This window comes from Pinus tabuliformis, chromosome X (genome assembly GCF_031772625.1).
Source record: "Pinus tabuliformis cultivar Carrire ecotype Pingquan chromosome X, CPIR1, whole genome shotgun sequence".
Lineage (NCBI taxonomy): Eukaryota > Viridiplantae > Streptophyta > Pinopsida > Pinales > Pinaceae > Pinus > Pinus tabuliformis.
Window position 1 is genome coordinate 1,416,075,428 of NC_142308.1, and position 19,068 is coordinate 1,416,094,495.

General features: G+C 40.2%; 3 pseudogenes; all 3 read right to left on the bottom strand.

Annotated features, from left to right (window-relative positions):
• Nucleotides 1-11,935: 11,935 nt before the first annotated feature.
• On the bottom strand, nt 11,936-12,652 carry LOC149145340 (dolichyl-diphosphooligosaccharide--protein glycosyltransferase subunit 1A pseudogene; annotated as a pseudogene).
• A 5-nt stretch (nt 12,653-12,657) lies between these two features.
• Nucleotides 12,658-13,071, bottom strand: LOC149145341 (aquaporin SIP1-1 pseudogene; annotated as a pseudogene).
• A 4,333-nt stretch (nt 13,072-17,404) lies between these two features.
• Nucleotides 17,405-18,121, bottom strand: LOC149145342 (dolichyl-diphosphooligosaccharide--protein glycosyltransferase subunit 1A pseudogene; annotated as a pseudogene).
• Between the last annotated feature and the right edge of the window lie 947 nt (nt 18,122-19,068).

Below are 19,068 nucleotides of genomic sequence, written 5' to 3' on the forward strand. Positions count from 1 at the left end.
CTCCCTACGGAAAAGGTAACCTACAATGGGGGCAGAATCAACTGCCATATGGCCAAAATCCTCCACTATGGGGACAAAATCCTTACTAGCAGGGATGGGCTCCTCCAGTTGGACCCGCTTATCAACCTCTAATGCCTTTCATTACTCAATTTTCATTCTTGTCCACACTAGAGTTTCCAGTTGTGTCTCGACTCATGAATGATCCAATTCTTCATTCGCCATACTGGCCTCCAATTCCGTCCAAGACCCTGAGTGATTATCCTAAGTTCGATGGAAAAGCAAAAGAAGATCCTCAAGCCCATGTGATGACATATCACCTCTGGTGCTCTTCAAATTCTTACGTTGATGATTCTATTCATCTATGTCTTTTCCAACAAACCCTCACAGGCACTGCAGCCAAGTGGTACATTGCGCTTCCTCAAAGTACTTACCATGAATTCAACTCTTTAACCATGGATTTCCTCACACATTTCCAGTTTCCGGTTCGCTATGAAACTGGCACATATTTGCTCACATCGCTTAAGCAAGATACTGCGACACACATCTTTGATCACATCCATGAATGGAGACGTAGACGTCGCCTGATCAAATTCGAGATTGTTGATCAGTTTCTCACCGAATGGTTTACCAAGTCATTCGTCGCTCCAATTGCTCATGATATAGCTATGGATGGATGCATTATCGAAGAATAAGCCATTGCTCATGCCCAGTACTTAGATTTTGTTTATTCTTAGTTTGAAACTTTGTATGAGTTATTACCTGATGCTTAGCGGCCATCATCGGATCCCACGACAGCGAAGTCACAAGTTACACCTCCTGTTGATGGAGTAATTGGTTCAGTGTTCAAGACCCCTACTAAATCTTCTTCCAAACAGAAGTTGGTCTCAAACACTGCTTCCAATAGTTCCTCCCAGAATCCATCTGGCCCTGGTAAAATCTCAGAGGTCCACGCTGTTTAGTCTACCACAACGGAAAAATCCTTGAAAGGTAAGAAGAAAGGAAAAGGCAAGGAGCCGATGCCCCACAACATGGTCCTCCTAATTCGTTTGCTGGTGATTCTTCACAATGGGAGCCTAAGTATCTGTGCCTCATTTGCAAGGAGGATCACTATACCAAGGATTTTCCCTGACAGTCTGAAGTTAGTCTTTTGCTCAAAGGGACCCCAGTTGTGTTGGGTGTGGAGCCTGATTATCTTCTGTATTCAAATGTCTCAGCCGGATGTATACCCCAAGAAGATAGTACACCCCTCCACGCGGGGGGCTATTCCCCCCCGACTGGGGGGTCTGGGGTCCAGCGGTCCCCCGGCGGGGGTTCGGGGGCAACACCGCCGAAGCTAAAAATAGATGTAAAATTGTCTTGTAAAAGTCTAGTAATTTCTAGTCAATCTGGGCTGTTAATTAGGCAGATGATCTGACGGTGGAAGTTATGTTTAGTTTAGGGTTTTTTTGGCCCTAGAAGGCAACCCCTCACTATATATGAGGGAATTGTATTGCGTCTATGCATATCTGTATTCTGAGTGAGGAAGAGAGAGGAGATTGAAAGTGAAGAGGGTGTTACAGCAGATCTGCTATAGGTTGTATCTCTTTAGTTTGCTAGATAATATAAAAGGAAGGACTGGTTGTTTCTTCGTAGACATAGCCCAAACTAGGTGAACCGCGTATATCTGTGTCTCTCTTGTTTTATGCGTTTTCTGTGTTTATATTTCTGCAATATTTTGTGTTCCATTGCTCCGTAATATATAATTTTCTAACAACTGGTATCAGAGCCAGGTTTATTTGGCTGATAAACTCACAGGAGAGAAGGGTTCCTGGTTCGAGTGTGAGCAATGGCGGAAGATGGTAGGTTTAGGGTCAAAAAATTCAACGGCCAGCCAAAACTACCACCTGTGGAAGATGCAGATGGAAGATTATCTGTATCAGAGAAATCTGTACCTACCATTGAGCAGAAAGACAAAGAAGCCGATGAGTATGACAGACACAGAATGGGATATTCTGGATAGAAAGGCACTTGGAATAATATGGCTGTGCCTAGCGACGTCGGTAACGTTTAATATTTCAAAGGAAATGACAACATAGGGTTTAATGTCGGCATTGGCCAAACTATATGAAAAACCCTCGGCCTAATATAAGGTATTTCTTATGAAGCATTTATTTAATATGGAGATGTCAGAAGGTGGATCTGTTGCAGATCATTTAAATGATTTTAATAGAGTTACAAGTCAGTTAAGTTCTGTAGGGGTAAATTTTGATGATGAAGTTAGGGCTCTGTTATTTCTGTGCTCATTGCCAGAAAGTTGGAATGGTTTAGTTATGGCCGTTAGTAACTCTGTCTCTTGATTTAGTACTTTAAAGTTTGATGATGTTGTTGGTGCAATCCTTAGCGAGGAAATGCGACGGAAAATCTCCGGTGAGACATTAGGTAATGCTTTGACTGCAGAGACTAGGGGAAGAAAAATGGAAAGAGGAAAGAGCCCAAGATATCACAGTAAGTCAAGAAAAGGTAGATCCAAGTCCAGATCAGGGATAGTGTGCTGAAAATGCGGGAAGAAAGGACACCTGAAGAAAGACTTCAAGTCTCGGAAGGGAAACGAAGGAGACACACAACAAGAAGCTAATCATGAAGCAAATGTAACAGGTGATGTGTTGCAAGATGCTTTGATTCTTTCATTAGAAAATATTATTGATGCCTGGGTGGTAGATTCAGGGGCCTCATTCCATGCCACAACTGATAAGAAACATTTTCATGATTATGTTCAAGGAGATTTTGGACAAGTTCGATTGGGTGATGATAAACCCTATAAAATCAATGGAATGGGTACAATTTTTATAAAAAAACAAAATGAAAATCAATGGCTATTGAAGAAGGTAAGGCATTTTCTAGATCTGAAGAAAAATCTGATTTCAACAGGGCAGTTGGGAGGTGAAGGTTGCGTAACTACTTTCACAGATAAAACCTGGAAGGTCACTAAAGGATCCCTGGTAATAGCGAAAGGAGAAAAGGTTGGTACATTGTATTTATGCAATGGTATTTCTAATTTTGTTAATGCTTTAACCTCTACAGGAGAAGATACAACATTGTGGCATCATAGGCTCAGGCACATGAGTGAGAAAAGGATGCAGATTCTTCACTCAAGAAATTTGTTGCCAGGTTTGAAGCATGTCAATTTAAAATTCTGTGAGAATTGTGTTTATGGAAAACAGAAGAGAGTCAGATTGCTTAGAGTTGGGAAAGAAAAGAAGAGCGAAAAATTAGAGCTTGTGCATACAGATGTATGTGGACCTGCTCAGGTATCATCTCTTGGTGGCTCTCGTTATTATGTTACTTTTATTGATGATGCAACTAGAAAAACCTGGATTTATTGTATTCAAAATAAATTTGATGTATTTGATACTTTCAAGAAATGGAAAGATTTGGTTGAAAATGAGACAGGGAAAAGGTTGAAGTGTCTTAGATTAGATAATGGAGGTAATATTGCAGCAAAGAGTTTGATAGGTACTGTTCAGAGAATGGAATTCACAGAGAGAAGATAGTTCCAAGAACACCACTAGAAAATGGTGTGTCAAAAAGGATGAACAGGACAATCATGGAGCATGCAAGGTGCATGAGATTGCAAGTAGGGTTGCCTTTACAATTTTGGGTAGACGCTGTAGATACTGCGGTTTATCTAATAAACATAGGGCCTTTAAGTTCCTTGGATGGTGGTATTCCAGAGGAGGCATGGATAGGTAAAAAGGTAAACTACTCATTTTTAAAGACTTTTGGTTGTGAAGCCTTTGTCCACATTAACAAAGAAAATAGAACAAAGCTTGAGGCAAAATCAAAGAAATGTACCTTTATTGGATATGGTGTTAATGATTTTGGTTATCGCTTATATGATTATGAAAATCATAAAATCATTAGGAGCAGAGATGTAATATTCAATGAAAAGGTCTTGTATAAGAATCAGTTGCAGGAAAAGAAACAAGAAAAAGAAAACAAAGAATACACAGTGCTTGACGATATCACAGGAAAAGTGATGGTGCCTGAAAATCATAATGATCAACAGCCAGAACAACAACCACAACAACAACAAGCACTTCAAACACCTGAAAGTGGTGTTAGAAGATCTACCAGGATAAGTAGACCCCCTGAATGATACTCTCCTTCATTATATTATGTATTGTTGACTGATTCTGGTGAACCAAAATGTTATGAAGAAGCAGTGCAGGTAGAAACCAGGAAGAAGTGGGAGCAAGCCATGAAAGAAGAGATGGACTCCTTAGCACATAACTAGACTTGGGACTTAGTCAGGTTTCCTGCAGGTAAAACAACATTGCAGAATAAATGGGTTTACAAGCTGAAGGAAGAAGATGGAGGAAAACAGAGGTACAAAGCTAGACTTGTGGTGAAGGGGTTTGAACAGAAGAAATGTATTGATTTTGATGAAATATTTTCTCCTGTTATTAAAATGAATTCAATCAGAACTATTTTAGGTCTAGTAGCAGCTGAAGATTTGCATCTTGAGTAGTTAGATGTAAAGACAACCTTTCTCCATGGGGATTTGGAGGAAGAGATATATATGCAGCATCCACAGGGATATGAGGTAAAAGGGAAGGAGAAACTAGTGTGCAGGTTAAAGAAGAGCTTGTATGGCTTGGAACAGGCTCCAATGCAATGTTATCTAAAATTTGACAGGTTTATGTCCGAACAAGGTTATACTAGATGTCACTCTGATCATTGTGTTTATCTCAAAAGGCAAAATGATGGCAGCTATATTATATTATTATTGTATGTAGATGATATGCTTGTTGCAGGTTCTAACATGCAGGAAATAAATGTGCTCAAAAGGAAATTGGCAAACTCATTTGCAATGAAGGATTTGGGTGCTACAAAACAAATCCTTGGTATGAGAATAACTAGAGACAGGAAGAATAAAAAATTAACATTGTCTCAAAGTGAGTACATAGAAAAGGTGTTGAAAAGGTTTAATATGCAGAATGCAAAACTAGTTAGTATACCCTTGGCTAGCCATTTCAAATTAAGTAAGGAGGCGTGTCCCAAGACTCAAGAAGAAATGTCTCATATGTCTATAGTTCCATATGCATCAGAGTTGGAAGCTTAATGTATGCAATGGTCTGCACAAGGCCTGAGATTGCACATGCAGTGGGAGTTGTAAGTAGGTACATGAACAATCTAGGAAAAGAACATTGGATGGCAGTGAAGGAAAGGTACCACAAATCAAGCATTATGCTTTGGTGGTTCAAACATTGCTCTATAGGGATATGTTGATGCAGATATGGTAGGTGACAAAGATAATAGGAGGAGCACTATAGGATATGTATTTACTGTAGGTGGAACAACTATCAGTTGGGTTTCAAAAATCCAAAGTGTTGTTTCACTTTCAACAATAGAAGCAGAGTATGTTGCTGCTATAGAGGCTAGTAAAGAAATCATTTGGTTACGTAGGTTTCTAGATGAATTGGGTAAGAAGTAGGAGTTGGGAAGGTTATACAGTGACAGCCAGAGTGCCATACATATTGCAAAGAACTCTGCATTTCATTCCAAGACTAAACATATATAGCTCAAGTACCATTTCATACAGTCAGCATTGGAAGATGGACAGTTGAAGATGGAAAAGATACACACTAGCCAGAATCCTGCAGATATGCTAACAAAAGTTGTAACCCGGGAGAAACTGAGAATCTGATCAGTTTCAATTGGTCTTCAATTATGATGAAGAAGGTGAGAAACAGCTAGGTCCAAAGTGGATTCATTGTCTAGCAAATGAAGCAGCGGTGGAGTTGCTATAATCAGTCTCCAAGTGGGAGATTGTTGGGTGTGGAGCCTGATTATCTTCTGTATTCAAATGTCTGAGCCGGATGTATACCCTAGGAAGAAAGTACACCCCTCCATGCGGGGGGGGGGGGTGGTGCGGGGGGGACTTGTTTCCCCCGCGGGGGTCCCGGGGGGCTAATCCCCCCCGGCTGGGGGGTCTGGGGGCTAACGGTCCCCCAGAGCTAAAAATAGATGTAAAATTGCTTTGTAAAAGTCTAGTAATTTCTAGTCAATCTGGGCTGTTTATTAGGCGGATGATCTAACGGTGGAAGTTGTGTTTAATTTAAGGTTTTTTTGCCCTAGAAGGAAACCCCTCACCATATATGAGGGAATTGTATTGTGTCTATGCATATCTGTATTCTGAGTGAGGAAGAGAGAGGAGATTGAGAGTGAAGAGGGTGTTATAGTGGATTTGCTGTAGGTTGTATCTCTTCAGTTTGCTGGATAATATAAAAGGAAGGACTGGTTGTTTCTCCATGTACGTAGCCCAAACTGGGTGAACCACGTATATCTGTGTCTCTCTTGTTTTATGCATTTTCTGTGTTTATATTTTTGCAATATTTTGTGTTCCATTGCTCCGTAATATATAATTTTCTAATAAGTTGTCCTGAAAGAGCTATTTCCATCTTAGCAGACTTAAATGGTAGACCAACCTCAATCATCTGCTTCCTCAGGATCTCAAGTGTTCGTGATGAGTACGCCTATTAATGTGACTACTAGATCAAAATATTACCAAACTCCTGCTCTGACAGCTGGGAAAGAGAAAGAGGCCATCCCTTCTTCTTTTACCCTAAGTTCTAGCCCTCTTCATATTGAGTGCCCTAACCTGGATTCTACTATTTGGCCACCCTCTCGATGTGTATTAAGGAAATCCTGGTACAATCCCAATGCTCGAGCCACTCAAACACTATAATATTGTTGAGGATTTTTCTCAAGCGCCATTAGCTATGTCAACTCTCGAGGTGCTCCAAAGCTGTCTGTCTCAGCGGAAATATTTGCTGTCACCTATTGGGGGTATTGATCCTATTGATTGCAATTTTATATGTTTTGATCTAGAGAACCATGTTCTATGCCTGCCTCATTAGATTACCTTTCTCGTTTAGGTAATCATCAATGAGAAAACCATTCATAGGATTGTCATCGATGAAGGTGCTTCTACCTGCACCATGTCAATCGCCTGCTGGAAGGAAATTGGTTCTTCGACTTTGAACCAATCCTCAACACTTTGGAAGCTTTTAACGGGTGCGATTCGCGACCCTTCGGTGTCTTACCTAACCTTGCCATTACTTTGGAGGGCAAGACAATACAAATCGAGGTAGAGATTGTTGACGCTAATCTCAATTATAATCTTCTACTCGGACGGAGCTGGACCCATGCCATGCATGCTGTAGCCTCCTCCCTATTCCGCGTGATTCATTTTCCCCATCAAGGGAAAATTGTCACTGTCGACCAACTATCCTTCTTTGCCTCTTCCTCCTTGAATGGCAATGTTCTGTATGTCAAGCACACTGGTGCTCCTTATGAGAGTGTGGGGCAGGTCTTTTTAAAGATTCTACCTTGATGGGAATTTTTCCGCTCCCACCTCCTCATGTTGCCTTTGTCAACATGATCTTGGTCAAATCTGATCCTTGGGTCATACCTTCACCAGGTCTTGTTGATACCTAGGGTCAGGTTATGCCACTTAGTCCTGTCGAACTTAATTACATGGAGATTGTTTCAGCCTCAAGTTCTGTATCCTCTGATTCTCCTGTTTCGAGGACTTCTCTCGATACGTATTCTCAATCGCTACGGCTTGGTGCTTCAGAATCTCTTGATCCCTTAGACGAGACTTTTCTTGCTAAAGAAAGTATCATGGAAGTAATGTCTCTCGAGGAACCACCTTGGAATGATACTCATTAACATTCCTCATTCCTGCCTCACTCGACGGTCATGTCTATGCGTCTTGAGCAGTTCTCTTCTCAGCTGTCTATTGACATGTCAGTTTCACCTGACATTGTCAAGCCGTTTCAACAGAGGGCACCTTTATCCTTTCATGGATTAAGGATTTTTCTCCCTCCCATAGATTTTACCGCATGCCCATTATTGCAATGGGGTTGTCATCTGACTCGTAACCCTCCCCTGCCCAGGGGGCATGGGGGAAACGCGTTATATGAGTTCTACTTTATTATTTGGCTGAGTCGATGCTTACTCATCATTTCAATAGCAAAAATCTAGTGTTCATCTGTGTTGATTGATTACTCGAGTCCCAACATGGACTCTCTCAAATAATACTATCCTTAGGTCATCTTGCATGGTTACTTGTGTGCATTAGTGTGTCATTCATTTTTGTGCAGTGTGGTTTGGTGTGTTATTTTCCAAACAACTTTCCTGTTTACTATATTTTTCCTTTCTTTGTAGATGTCTGTGACTCCACATATTGGTTTCACTGATGGTGTTTGCCGTAGTACCCGGAATCTATCCTCCACGACATGGGACATTTATGACCCTCACAGTGAGTTGATTGATCTTCAAGGTATTTGTTTAGGTCACACAACTAATAACATTTATGAATACAACATAGTCGTTGAACTGTTGTCAGAAACCATTGCTCTTGACATTTGTGAGTTGGTTGTCAACCTCGATTCACAACTTGTTGTCCTTCAACTCAATGGGAAATATTATGTTAGAAACCCTTAGATATTGAGAATGTATCTTCGTATTCGTCTACTGGAAAGGAATTTTGATTACATTACATATCATCACATTCCTAGACGCATGAATACATTGACAGATGCATTAGCTAATTATGTGTTGGATAGAAATTTACGAAACATGTGAAAAGCCAAAACAAATCATTTGTACCATAGTGAGAAAAAAATACAACAGATATATATATATATATATATATATATATATCTATATATATATATATATATATATATATATATATATATATATATATATATATATATATATATATATATATATATATAGATATATATATGGTGATAATGTTTGATACATCAAAACCCCGAAAATAATATGTGTGTTCAAATAACATCTGCGGCTCGCAAGCCTCATATATCCATGGCACACAAGCCTCAAAAATGTAAAATTTTGGACCTAGGAACTAATCAACATGGTGATCATGGTAGCATGAGACTGCTCGTGCAACACGAGTAAGCAATCAGCGAATCCGGTCCGATACTCCCACCATGTGTCTCTGGTACTAGCGAGGGATGTCTCTCGCTCGAGCATACTCTGGGATACCACGAGTCAACCCCTCAAGGTTCCTCGCAATCTCCTCCTCATTGTCACTCCCCTCTAGGTAAGGAGTGACATCAAACTGGAAGGTGACGCGCTTGGATATCGGGGACATCTCGACAGGATGCTCTGGTCCAACATCTGCATTGATAAAATGAAATGTTAGAAACACATATATATCAAAAACAACTAAAAAAATCACAAAATTAAAAATTGACTTTTTACCTTCGTCATCAAAATCCTCCCCATCTGGCAGCGACATGTCCAGATCTCCACGGAATTCCATACCACTGTATGGCCAATCCTCCATGATGATCAGCTGTCATTGTAGCCATGAAAATAAGGCGGGCCTGTAAGACATATGTTGGCCCCTAGTGATCCCAGGCATCAAACGAATCCAACGGGCCATCCGTGGGTCTTATGGCATCAGACGATCTACCTCAGTCAGCTAGTATTGGAATAGTGGCACCCATTCCAAGAAAAAGGTCACTTGGATGGATCCGAAGCAAATTTTCTTTAGATTCCCCGCCTTAGCTTTTGTCAGCTGGCGCTTTATGCTGATCTTCATGGCTTCCACCTAATTGAAGATTGTCGGTGCTATACAGTTGATGGTGTTATCACAAAATCGTGTACTAAGGGCTGCTACCTAGCAAGATTTCATGAAACTATTTCAAACCAGGCTCTTAACTAAGGCTTAGCCTCCTTAGTCTGAGAGGGCTCTCTCATAGGTTATTGATATTGAACAAGATGGCTAACTCTTACAAGACACATGAAAAATAAGCTGGCTGGACAGAATTGCTTCCCATTGGGCTTATGGAGTCTCATACATTTCAGTAAACAAAAGCACTGTCTTTTCATGGAAGTCAAGGCTCTTTACATCAGATGTTCAAACATACTTTACAAAACCACAGCTTGCCAAGCATACAGGAAGTCAGAGCATTAAACATGAATTCTGAGTGATTATGCTGTAACAATACTGTAAAAAGAACACTAAGAGAATATACCACCATACATTTGAACAATATGATCTATTGAGAATCTTGAGAAGAAACAACAGCTGTTTTTCTATTACTGTAATCTGCTTCACATAAACCAAAACAGTCTTTTCTAAAAACATCCAACCCCTATTACCTCCTAATTTGATCCATTTATAGGAATACATTCTTCCCTCTCTAGAGCGAGCTCGAAGGCTCTATTAACTACTCCTATATGCTATTTAACTAATTCATTAATTACAAACATGCTGAGCTGTAATTACACAAAATCCTAATCAAACTAAAACACTAATTCCATTCTCCTCGTAACATGATTCTTCTTGGATCCTTGACAGCTGTCCTCCTTCAGTTAGGCTGAGATGTGTTGGAGGAACATTCACTGAACAAGCTGACCTCGGGTGCTAGCTGTGTAGATGGCTCATTAATTAGTAAAGATGAGTACCCTATTTTCACGGCCCCTGTCTTCCATTCTCCGAAAATGTAGCAGCATGTTCCCAAATCTTTAATAGCTCAAAGTATGGAACGCTGCTACCTAACACCATGTCTCCAGATGAGCTGTAGGCTGTATTGATGTACAGGTGTCTCTCTTCTAACATTCCCGGTCAAACTGTTTATTCTGCATTGAAAACATCACCTACAGCAGTTTCGTAGCGCGCTACGAAACTGCTGTGTGATTTAAAAAACACAGTCTTCCTCTCATAGCTAAATGATTGCCAGTGTGTAGCTTCAACATCAGCAAGGTCTGAACACTGACCATCCTTCTCATGTAACTGTCCTGTTGTTTCAATACCTGCTTCCTTATGTGTTGAATTGAAATCTGAATCAAACTCATGTTTGGCTCTGCCATCTGAAATTGTTTCCATTTCTGATTCCTTAAGTGCACAAAACAATGGCACATTCTATAATCTGAATCGAGCACATCAGCTTTAAGTGGGAATCCTTATTCTTACAGAACCCATTTTCCAAAGATCTCTAAACAAGGCATAAATGTGCCTCTGCAAGATGTGCTCATAGTCTTTAACAAACACTATTGATATGGAATACATTCCAGATCAATTAGGTTAGAACACCTTACAAAACCCCTTTACAAGGCTACCCGCTGCATAATTTAAAATCTTACAACAAACATAGAAAGCAAAACCTTCAACACCAGGAAACTGAAGATATTAATGGACCGAAAACATTCATGTCTCTTTCCTGTGCAACCACCCCTGCATTACCAATGTTCATCTATGCAGCTTCATTTGCATGTATCACTGTGTTCCTGTGTCAGATGCATTTTCTAATCTTATCTTCCAAAAAGGAAATAGATCACACTTTATGGAACAAACAGGGCACAAAAATTCACAATCAATGTTTCGCTACATTTGTCTAAGGGAACTGCGTGCCCTGTTCCTCTAAATGTCAGATATGTTAATCCTTGGTATTGTATAAACCATCCTGCTACTTGTCTGTCATGGAACCACGGATGCCATTGTTGCTTTATGGGCAAATGTAATGCATTGATGTTATCTTTCGTGGCAGTTACAGGTACTCTCCCATCAATATCTCCACTGTAAACCCAAATCTTTAGACCACTTTTAATAAGTTTTGTGTAGATTGGAAGAACTGAGAATATTGTGTAATTATATGCATTGAACACAGAATTGTTGCAGACTGCCCATTAGAAAGGAATCTTTGTAACATTTGCGTGAAGAGCTTCTTGAACATCAGGCCTGTTGAAATATTCATTTGTGTATAGTTCAAAACAGGGGTCATATCTACCGTATAGGAAACCCAATACCCTCCTCGAGACCTTACTTTGTGAAACTGTAAGCTTGTCTCTCGTCTTTACTCCTGAACTCGAGTTCTCTAGACAACGAGGTGCATAGATATTATATATGTCAATCTGCAGAAAAGGGAACAGAAGCATAAGGATCTTTAGATCCTTCTGGCAGTGCAACCTTCACAATAAGTTTATCAATGACCACAACACTGAATGAAGATACAAAAACAATATTAAGATAACGCCTGCCATCAGCTGCTTGGAAGAGAAAATCTTGTAGAGATAAGCCGTAGCCTATTGTACAAGTGGCTTGCCAGCCTCCAAACATAGGATATCGAGGTTCAATTTCCAGTTCTGTTTTTCTAAAGTCGGCGTTCAAATGTGAGGAAGAAATATTCCCAATTTCATCTCGGTAATAAACCGAATGTGCTCGAGGTAGCAGTCTTGCCACTAGACTCTTAAAAGATGATGCACCTGTAGCATTGGGTTTTGCTTGGTATTCAATCCTTGAAAAGCCACCTTTGATTCGAGCATCACCATGAAAAAGATGATAATTTTCAGTTATCTGAACATTTCCCCAATGTGAAATTTCTATTTCTCGCACCAGCTCCTTGTCAACTGCAAATGGTTGGTTATCTTCAAAGTGAACAATAAAGGGTGAAAATGAAAACGCAGCAAGATTCTCATATGAACCATATTTAAGTTCTGTATCCACCTTTAGGAGCAACCATTCCGATGACGGTGCCGCCAGACATAGATGGCATATTGTCAAGAGCGCTACACATGCAAACACTGAATGCTTGAGATTTGACGGGATCACTCCACGAATCGCCATTGCCATTATCCTTCTGCAATCGCTCCTTTATGCAAATCAACCTTTAGCGAAGGGCCTCCAAGCATGTGTTTGTGCGATGCAGGCATGAGCTCCATGATTGCTAAGGCCCCGCCAACAGCTCCAGCTACCTGGGCAGGGAATCGAATGGACAAACTTATCAAGTTATCCTTGCCAGCGCCCAAAGCAAAAGTGGCAGCTAAGGCAGTGGGATTCCAAGTTGCTCCACCCATGGCCTCTCCTAGAAAGGAGAACACAAACACAAGTAGAAACAACAGGGAGAGGGTTATAAGCAGAGTCATGGCCCCCTGCACACCTAAATACGAGGCTAATACCAAAATCCCTGCTCCCAGGCATGATGCGCCAAACACCCACAGAAACGTTATTGCAGCATCCCCGATTGCGAATTTCACAATCCCCATATTTTCTCTGGGAGAAAAATGAATCTGCAACTGCAACAGAATCCCAAACTTGTGATGCCCCGCATGCAAATAATACGCTCTCGTTTCTAAAACCCCTTTTCTGGCAAAGAAAAACAAATGTCAACCAGGTGTCGGTGGAGGAACTAACGCACGAACAGCTGGTAATGTTTATCAAATCTCAACATCTCGTTTGGTTCCTTGTATTCGGTCAATACACAAAGATTAGAACATGAGGCGCATATTTAAATGCAAATACATTTCATTTGTCAAAAACTCATCACCGACACGAACATGATCCCACAACCATGAATTCCCAATGTACTTGAAGATGATATATGCACCACCACTTAGTCGATAACCAGCTTCATATATATTTGCTACTTTTCCAACATAATTAACCTGAGTTGGGAACAGAAGGACTTCATTTACTCGAGAAAAGCGATTGTCCTAGGAAAGGATCTTCAAGGTATTAGCCTCAGGGAGAACACTGAGCAAATCCGTGTTGCTACAAACGAGCTGAATGCACTTTTTTTCTTGAAAACGTTGTCACTGCTCTCATCTGCATTTCTGGAGGGAAGCAAAACTCTGTACAATAGGCATGCTAGGATTTGGGCCTCCACTGAAAACTCAAATAAATCCCCAATTTCGTAGCACGCTACGAAACCACCTGAACAGGTAGCGCTGCGAAACTACTAAAAAAGAATTCATGCGCTGCGAAAACACCCTGTCTTTAAGCTAGGCTAAATTTTTTTTTACAACAAACTTTTTCAGTGATAACAGCGGCTCCACTTGGGATAGTGTGCCCTTGTGGTGCACTAAGAACCTGCAGTTTCAGTGCCTTATCCATTTATGACAAACAGAAATTTGCTTGACAAGCATGACTGGAGGAGAAAGAAAACTACATTTACTGAAAAATGCTCAGTTGACCTTGAGCTTATTTGCATTTACCTATACCTACCTACCCTAACAACTTCAACTTCCTTCTGCTCAATCAATATGAAATTTCCAATGTAGCCAATCCTCTGTTTTATCTGACATTTGACTTCTTTGACTGTATCGGAGTTCAGAGCCAATATGATAGTGTGATGACCGCTGCCACTGAAATTGTCTCTGATCTTCTTTGAAAAACTGAAAAACTGGAGAGTAAAACTCTTCCATGTAATCAGCTACAGGATCCCAGAAGACATGACCAGCTTGTTTTTCCTTGTAACTTTCCAGCTGTGCGAACTGATCTTCAACCACAGAGTTCAGTTCCTTAATCGTGAAAGAGAAAGGAACCAGTATTGTCTCCTTGCATTCTGCCATAGAGAACTTCTGAGAATAATGATCATGATCATGAAAACTGTATGCCTGAATTTGTCCTTCTAAACCTTCAATTTCTTTTTCAAGGTCCTCAGCAAATTCATTCAAAAATCTCATCCTATCCTCTGCCTTGCAGTCAAAGGATTTTAGATATGAGGATAAGGACAAAGAAAAAGATTCATTTGTTTCTTCTTTACTATGATCATCATTCCATTGTTTGAAACCTTTAACTGAGGGAGAGTCTGCCACCAACTCTGACCTATCTATCCATTCCTCCAAAAACATGAGCCAAAGGTCTTGAAATGACTTAATAGATTTGGCAGGAAAGCATTCAACCCACTGTTTGCACTTTCCTTGAAGTGAATCATAGAATAACCTTATACAAACATCCTCATGTTTAACTCTAAGAAGCTCTAAAAATTCACAAAAATCTGTTACATGCTTCAGAGTTAAACTCAAATCTTCTCCGTTGAATTTTGGACCATTCCTTAGAAAATATGCATCCTTGGGAAAATGATTTGGGAAACCATGAATTCCTGAGAAATCTATACATGCATACCTTGAACTAAGAATGACAGCTTCTGGGTCCTTCATAGCTCCAGTGGAATCACCATGAATGTATGAACTTTGAATTCTTCAACAATGGAGTCGCCAAGGTAGGTTTGCAGCCTCGAAAACCACTTTGAACTCCTGCTACCTTCAGAAATTCAATCTTAAAACTTCGGGAATGAGTAATCATCAGGCTCCCGGCAGACGCACCAAAATGTTATCACAAAATCGTGTACTAAGGGCTGCTACCTAGCAAGATTTCATGAAACTATTTCAAACCAGGCTCTTAACTAAGGCTTAGCCTCCTTAGTCTGAGAGGGCTCTCTCATAGGTTATTGATATTGAACAAGATGGCTAACTCTTACAAGACACATGAAAAATAAGCTGGCTGGACAGAATTGCTTCCCATTGGGCTTATGGAGTCTCATACATTTCAGTAAACAAAAGCACTGTCTTTTCATGGAAGTCAAGGCTCTTTACATCAGATGTTCAAACATACTTTACAAAACCACAACTTGCCAAGCATACAGGAAGTCAGAGCATTAAACATGAATTCTGAGTGATTATGCTGTAACAATACTGTAAAAAGAACACTAAGAGAATATACCACCATACATTTGAACAATATGATCTATTGAGAATCTTGAGAAGAAACAACAACTGTTTTTCTATTACTGTAATCTGCTTCACATAAACCAAAACAGTCTTTTCTAAAAACATCCAACCCCTATTACCTCCTAATTTGATCCATTTATAGGAATACATTCTTCCCTCTCTAGAGCGAGCTCGAAGGCTCTATTAACTACTCCTATATGCTATTTAACTAATTCATTAATTACAAACATGCTGAGCTGTAATTACACAAAATCCTAATCAAACTAAAACACTAATTCCATTCTCCTCGTAACATGATTCTTCTTGGATCCTTGACATCTGTCCTCCTTCAGTTAGGCTGAGATGTGTTGGAGGAACATTCACTGAACAAGCTAACCTCGGGTGCTAGCTGTGTAGATGGCTTCATTAATTAGTAAAGATGAGTACCCTATTTTCATGGCCCCTGTCTTCCATTCTCCGAAAATGTAGCAGCATGTTCCCAAATCTTTAATAGCTCAAAGTATGGAACGCTGCTACCTAACACCATGTCTCCAGATGAGCTGTAGGCTGTATTGATGTACAAGTGTCTCTCTTCTAACATTCCCGGTCAAACTGTTTATTCTGCATTGAAAACATCACCTACAGCAGTTTCGTAGCGCGCTACGAAACTGCTGTGGGATTTAAAAAACACAGTCTTCCTCTCATATCTAAATGATTGCCAATGTGTAGCTTCAACATTAGCAAGGTCTGAACACTGACCATCCTTCTCATGTAACTGTTCTGTTGTTTCAATACCTGCTTCCTTATGTGTTGAATTGAAATCTGAATCAAACTCATGTTTGGCTCTGCCATCTGAAATTGTTTCCATTTCTGATTCCTTAAGTGCACAAAACAATGGCACATTCTATAATCTGAATCGAGCACATCAGCTTTAAGTGGGAATCCTTATTCTTACAGAACCCATTTTCCAAAGATCTCTAAACAAGGCATAAATGTGCCTCTGCAAGATGTGCTCATAGTCTTTAACAAACACTATTGATATGGAATACATTCCAGATCAATTAGGTTAGAACACCTTACAAAACCCCTTTACAAGGCTACCCGCTGCATAATTTAAAATCTTACAACAAACATAGAAAGCAAAACCTTCAACACCAGGAAACTGAAGATATTAATGGACCGAAAACATTCATGTCTCTTTCCTGTGCAACCACCCCTGCATTACCAATGTTCATCTATGTAGCTTCATTTGCATGTATCACTGTGTTCTTGTGTCAGATGCATTTTCTAATCTTATCTTCCAAAAAGGAAATAGATCACGCTTTATGGAACAAACAGGGCACAAAAATTCACAATCAATGTTTCGCTACATTTGTCTAAGGGAACTGCGTGCCCTGTTCCTCTAAATGTCAGATATGTTAATCCTTGGTATTGCATAAACCATCCTGCTACTTGTCTGTCATGGAACCACGGATGCCATTGTTACTTTATGGGCAAATGTAATGCATTGATGTTATCTTTCGTGGCAGTTACAGGTACTCTCCCATCAATATTTCCACTGTAAACCCAAATCTTTAGACCACTTTTAATAAGTTTTGTGTAGATTGGAAGAACTGAGAATATTGTGTAATTATATGCATTGAACACAGAATTGTTGCAGACTGCCCATTAGAAAGGAATCTTTGTAACATTTGCGTGAAGAGCTTCTTAAACATCAGGCCTGTTGAAATATTCATTTGTGTATAGTTCAAAACAGGGTTCATATCTACCGTATAGGAAACCCAATACCCTCCTCGAGACCTTACTTTGTGAAACTGTAAGCTTGTCTCTCGTCTTTACTCCTGAACTCGAGTTCTCTAGACAACGAGGTGCATAGATATTATATATGTCAATCTGCAGAAAAGGGAACAGAAGCATAAGGATATTTAGATCCTTCTGGCAGTGCAACCTTCACAATAAGTTTATCAATGACCACAACACTGAATGAAGATACAAAAACAATATTAAGATAACGCCTGCCATCAGCTGCTTGGAAGAGAAAATCTTGTAGAGATAAGCCGTAGCCTATTGTACAAGTGGCTTGCCAGCCTCCAAACATAGGATATCGAGGTTCAATTTCCAGTTCTGTTTTTCTAAAGTTGGCGTTCAAATGTGAGGAAGAAATATTCCCAATTTCATCTCGGTAATAAACCGAATGTGCTCGAGGTAGCAGTCTTGCCACTAGACTCTTAAAAGATGATGCACCTGTAGCATTGGGTTTTGCTTGGTATTCAATCCTTGAAAAGCCACCTTTGATTCGAGCATCACCATGAAAAAGATGATAATTTTCAGTTATCTGAACATTTCCCCAATGTGAAATTTCTATTTCTCGCACCAGCTCCTTGTCAACTGCAAATGGTTGGTTATCTTCAAAGTGAACAATAAAAGGTGAAAATGAAAACGCAGCAAGATTCTCATATGAACCATATTTAAGTTCTGTATCCACCTTTAGGAGCAACCATTCCGATGACGGTGCCGCCAGACATAGATGGCATATTGTCAAGAGCGCTACACATGCAAACACTGAATGCTTGAGATTTGACGGGATCACTCCACGAATCGCCATTGCCATTATCCTTCTGCAATCGCTCCTTTATGCAAATCAACCTTTAGCGAAGGGCCTCCAAGCATGTGTTTGTGCGATGCAGGCATGAGCTCCATGATTGCTAAGGCCCCGCCAACAGCTCCAGCTACCTGGGCAGGGAATCAAATGGACAAACTTATCAAGTTATCCTTGCCAGCGCCCAAAGCAAAAGTGGCAGCTAAGGCAGTGGGATTCCAAGTTGCTCCACCCATGACCTCTCCTAGAAAGGAGAACAAAAACACAAGTAGAAACAACAGGGAGAGGGTTATAAACAGAGTTATGCCCCCCTGCACACCTAAATACGAGGCTAATACCAAAATCCCTGCTCCCAGGCATGATGCGCCAAACACCCACAGAAACGTTATTGCAACATCCCCGATTGCGAATTTCACAATCCCCATATTTTCTCTGGGAGAAAAATGAATCTGCAACTGCAACAGAATCCCAAACTTGTGATGCCCCGCATGCAAATAATACGCTCTCGTTTCTAAAACCCCTTTTCTGGCAAAGAAAAACAAATGTCAACCAGGTGTCGGTGGAGGAACTAACGCACGAACAGCTGGTAATGTTTATCAAATCTCAACATCTCGTTTGGTTCCTTGTATTCGGTCAATACACAAAGATTAGAACATGAGGCGCATATTTAAATGCAAATACATTTCATTTGTCAAAAACTCATCACCGACACGAACATGATCCCACAACCATGAATTCCCAATGTACTTGAAGATGATATATGCACCACCACTTAGTCGATAACCAGCTTCATATATATTTGCTACTTTTCCAACATAATTAACCTGAGTTGGGATCAGAAGGACTTCATTTACTCGAGAAAAGCGATTGTCCCAGGAAAGGATCTTCAAGGTATTAGCCTCAGGGAGAACACTGAGCAAATCTGTGTTGCTACAAACGAGCTGAATGCACTT